This window comes from Pteropus alecto, unplaced genomic scaffold (genome assembly GCF_000325575.1).
Source record: "Pteropus alecto unplaced genomic scaffold, ASM32557v1 scaffold44, whole genome shotgun sequence".
NCBI classification, from domain to species: Eukaryota; Metazoa; Chordata; class Mammalia; order Chiroptera; family Pteropodidae; genus Pteropus; species Pteropus alecto.
The window spans coordinates 6,377,759-6,383,237 of NW_006436812.1; positions in this window are offsets into that span (position 1 = coordinate 6,377,759).

Consider the following 5,479-nt stretch of genomic DNA (forward strand, 5'->3'; position numbering starts at 1 on the left):
CCAAAGCCTGCCTCTCCCCAACCCGGCCACTCCGGCTCCCGCCCATACCAGGCTTGGCCACTGGTGCCGAGTCTCCCATGATTATTCAAAAGCAACGGAGGCTGACTCCAGTTCACCTGGAAATACCCAGAGGCCCCCTGTTTGTATCCCCAAGACAGTCCCCAGGCTGGGGCGGGCCCCGGAGGCTATTAGGCAGTCTCTGTCCTATGGCCAACCTAGCCTTCCCTCCACTCCCTCAGATGGGCCATGCTGCCCCCCACCATTGAAACTTTGCTTTGGCTGTACCCCTGCCTAGTGCATCCTGCCTCCCTTTCCCCAGTTAATTCACCTGTCAGCTCAAATGCCCCTTCCTCCAGGAAGTTCCCCTGGCTGCCCCACATGGGATATTTACCCCTCAGTCACCAGCTGCCCCCAGACCACATCCCCTTGGTGATGTCTGCTGTGGCTGCAGAAGGTATGAATGTTGGTGAGTAAGCTTCCGCCACCCACCACCCTGCAGAAGCCGCTGTGGACTCATAGGAGGCATAGGGCCTTCTGCATAGTCTGAACACCTAGGGGCCTGGATATTAATGGGCTGACCCTCCTGGTCATGGTCTCAGGCTTCAGTGGGCACTTCCTTAAAATAAAGGCACATTAAAATGCAGCTTCCCAGGCTACCCAGCCTTCAGAATTGGAGGTGAGGTGCTGTGAGGCTCAACCCACAAGGGCACCGTCCAGGCATGAAGATGGAGTGGGGACCAGAGACCCAGACCCTGGTAAAGGGGCCAAAAGCCTGGCTTGGCCCCAGGAAGGGGAGAAGAAGGAATTTGGGTGGACTGCACCCAAAGAGACTTAGCATCCTGTACCCCCCAGGGCAGGGCTGGGACCTCCACCTGGCCCCCCCTCTCCAAAACTCTCTTCTCTCACTTTCTGGTTGTACTGCCCAGGTGAGGCCTTAGATCCATCCTGAGCACTCTGATTGGCTCAGTTGGAGGGGGCAGAGCCTGTATCCTGGGGGTGCTCTGATTGGCTCAGTTGGGGATTGCCTAGAGAAGGAGGCGGAGCCTGTCAGGTTAGGGCCTCTCAGATGTGCACTACCTAGTGACTTTCTCCTGGGCACTCCAGAGAGTCAAGACAGCCAGAGCCCAGTGGCCAGACCCCCAGGTGCAGGGCATGTGCCATTAGACATGGGGCATGGAAAGGAAGAGAGAGGCCAGACACCAAGTGGGGGTGCACTTACACCAGGCTAGCTCAATTGTCCAGCATACTGAACTCCTCCCCACCCTGCAGCCTAGGGGTAGGAGAGCAGAATTCTGCAGATCCTAGATCTTCATTTCAAGATGGGGAAACTGAGGATCAGAGAGGGCAAAGGGCTGGGTAGAAAGCAAAGGTGGGCTGGATCCAAGTCTCTGGACACCCAGGCCAGTGCCTGCTCAGGACACCTTGCTGTCTCTTGAATGGAGGGGCTCTGCAGGGGTGTGGTGGAAACAGGCATAGGCTGTCCAATCTTGGGTGAGCTGGAGTGTCCTAGGTGTGGCCCTGTGCAGCCTAGCTGGGACCTGCCTCGTCCTTGACAGATTGTTCCTGGGAGGCCAGGCCTGGCCTCTGATCTGGCAGGGCCTAGATCATCCCAAAAGAGGCCTCTAGGGTGACTTTGCAGTCCCCCCATAATAAGGCGGGACTGGTCTTTACCTCCCCACTGGCTGTGCTGGGTGGCCCTCAGGCCACTGCTATAGGCTCAGCCTGGGTAGGGTGGGAAAAGCAGCTGAAGCCTATCCTCACAGGCAACACAACCATTTCCAGGGCCACCCCACCTGTGTGTGAGACACTGGCCCATCAAGCAGGGCCAAATCTGGCACTTGGGCCATGTGGCATCAGGTACCTCATCCCTGACCTAGCAGTGGGGTGTGAAAGTGGAACATTAAAGAGAGAAAGAAGGTGATGAGCTTCCAAAATTAGCCGTGACATGAAATGGGTCTATTACTGCCCCATTTGCAAACAGCATCATTGATCCAGCAAAGACTTGCCAAGTGCCTGCCCTGAGCTCAAGCTTTTCTAGGAACTGGGACTTGGGGAGAAAATGTGCAAGGGCTGCCCTCCTGAACACACAGACAAGAAACATCCAACCCTGGGAGATGGAGGGGGTTGATGGTAACCTGAGGTTTGAAGTCCAGGCGATGAGGAGAGGGCAGTGCTGTGACATAGAAAGGGACAACACAGCCAAGAGATGGCTCCAGTATTTTCGATGTGGCAAGACAGAACTGTGGCTCTTCCACCCAGCACAGGCTATAGGAGTCAGAGTAGGTCCTACAGGCCTTGACTGGGTTGGTGGGTTTGAGTGGTGTCCACCTTCATCATGCTCCCAGGGGACAGGACAGGAAATGTCCAAAAGAGGTGGCCAGAAGGGGAGTTCCAGGTACAGGGAGAAGCTGATTGACAGGGTCTTTTTTCCAGGGGTCTGAAGGTGGCCCATTAGGGATAAGAAACTGAATATACAAACAGTGGCCAGCCACATATGACAAGGGGACCCAACCCACGATGTGCAGCAACCAGCAGGAAGTCAGACCATAGCTTCTGTCCAGAATAATCAGGACTTGGTCAGTGACAGCAGCTACTGTGCATTGCCCCCATTTCCAACCCAGGACCAGTAAGAGAAAGTCTAATGTGCTTCCCAAACACGTCACATAGGGGACAAGCTCCATGAGAACACTCCTGCAGCCAGCTCTTTTTCCATCCAAAACTTCTCCCTCCCCAACCTGGCTTCAAGTCTCTATTAAATGAGATGATGGTGGCTGGCCCCTGGCTACAGCAAGCTCTGAATAAACACCCTTTCCATTCTTGCATGCGTCCGTAGCTGGTTGCTCAGGAGTACAGGGAGCCACGTAGACTGGTGATTGGCATCTGAAGTTGCTTCCTGTATGAGCAGTCTTTGGAAACTGAGTCCTTACCCTGTAGGATCCAATGCTATCTCCAGGGACATACTGTCAGAATTAAGTTGTAGGACTCCCAGCTGGTGCCTGAGGATTGCTTGACGTGTAGCCACATCCGGTGTCAGAAGTGAAGCACGGAGAGTATTCCAAGAGCAGAGTGTTGCAGTAGAGAAATCGCGTTTTCCTATATAGCATGCGACCCGTGTAGTCGCCCAGGGCCCCTCGCTTGGTTGAATGCTTTCATGTGACCATCTCGATATTCTTAATAATATCACCTTTGTGCCAGTGTTTTGTAAGTGACATCTGATGGCACAGTGGCATGTAGGTGTGATACGCATGTCCACTACACCCCATGAGCAAGTAGTATCCATGAGCATACCCCTGAGCACACAGTTCTGATGGACTTGCTACGCACAGAGTTCAGCAAGATCAGTATAAGGTCTAAGGCAGCGGTCCCCAACCTTTTTGCCACTAGGGACCGGTGCTCCTGTGAGAATCTAATGCCTGATGATCTGAGGTGGAGCTGAGGTGGTGATGCTGGTGCTGGGGAGTGGCTGCAAATACAGATGAAGCTTCGCTTGCTCACTCATTGCTCACCTCCTGCTGTGCGGCCCGGTTCCTAACAGCCCACGGACTGCTCCTTTCTGCAGCCCAGGGGTTGGGGACCCCTGGTCTAAGATATCCTAGGGCTGTCATAACAAAGGACCACTAATTGGAGGCTTAACACAGCAGAGGTGTAGTCTCTTGACATCTGGAGGCCAGAAGTCTGAAATCAAGGTGTCCACAGGGCCTCGCTCCCTCCCAAGGCCCTAGGGAAGAATTTGTTTCTTGCCTCTTCCAGCTTATGGTGTTGGGGCAATCCCTAGCTATGGCCATATTATTCCAACCTCTGCCTCCATCTTCACACAGCTGTCTCCTCTGTGTGTCTGTGTGTCACCTCTGTGTGTCTCTTCATCTTCTCTTAAGGACAACAGTCATTGAGTGTAGGGCCCCCTAAAACCCCGGATGATTTTATCTTGAGATCCTTAATTACATCAGCAAAGGCCTTATGTCCAAATAAGGTCACATTCTGAGGTTCTAAGTGGATATGAATTTGGGGGGGACACTTTTCAACCCAGTACACTAGTACACAGGTGAGGGTGTTGTGTCTACGACTAAGTAAGAGAAAGAGGAAGTAGTGAGGGACCATGATCTCTGTCGCAACCAGAACATGCAGGAAGAAAACAGCGTTCTAAGAAACGTTATGGCCAGGGACCCCTTCACATCCTTTCTTACTTGTGTTACTTCCTGTAGGAGCCAGTTACACCAAAATTGACTAAGTAAGAGAGAGAGGAAGGGCAGCTGATAGTGAGGGACCATGATCTCTGTCGGAACCAGACCATGCAGGAAGAAAACAGTGTTCTAAGAAACGTATGGCCAGGGACCCCTTCACATCCTTTCTTACCTGTGTTACTTCCTGTAGGAGCCAGTTACACCAAAATGATGACCCTCCACAGTGCCCTGTTCCCCCAGTCCTTCCTTACTCACCAAGGCCAAGAGCTGTAGGATATGCAAATCAAGAAGTGAAATTAGAACAGCTGTGGTAGAATTGTATCAAGTTTCTACTGATCTGGTAACAACAAAATATATGTGTATTTACTACCCGTGACATACACATTGAGCAACTGGGTGATTTCACTGACCACAGAAATTTCTTAGAGTTGCATTTATAGGTGACATCACACAATGTAGAGATGAATGATAAAATTCATGCTAATAATTTAAATATTTAATTTTCCTTTACTTAGAACATCAAATAACCAAATGAAAACATCACAAATTGGAAGAGATGGCAAAAGAAAGGAAAACATTTCCAGCATTATTACTGTTAATGGCATTTTTTCCTGATTTTTGAGCAAGGGGCCCTGTGTTCTCATCTTGCATGGGCCTCGACAAATTGTGTGGCCAGTTAATCCAGAGAAAGATGAGAGTGAGGAGGAAGAGGATCCCCGATCAGAGAACAGAGAGAAGGTGCAGGTGCATCTCCAGTCTGGGCTCTGCCTGGTACGTGCAGGCTCTTGCCACGCCAAACAGTGCTTTAGCAAGAGCTAGTCTTTCTTGCAAACCAAAACAAGCAAATGGGCAGAGGATTTAGCCCCAAAGCAAGCTGCACACATACTCCTTCAACATGCCAACTGCCCCTGACCAGTTAACAGATTCTATCCAGGGTGGGCCTGGTGCCAGTAGATGTTAGCCACAATATGGCCTTGAGCCTCTGTGAGTACTTTTCCCCCTCCACTGTATCCTCAACACCCCGTGACCAGATAAGTGATATCACCACCTCACCCACAGCCTAGGTTATCTGGGAAGGAGACACTGGGCCAAGAGTGACCATCCCTCCCAGGCAAGATGGTGACCTCAGCTGGACCTCAGCAAAAGGATAAAGCTGTCAGATCAACCAAATGAACTGGCCAGTGTCTGGAGCAGGCAGGACTCACCCTCACTCTACGAGGGGCCTGGGCTGAAGTTAATCTTTGCCTCTACTTGGAGCTCCCTGGGTGGGAATCGAGAGCAGTGCCCTCCTCCACATG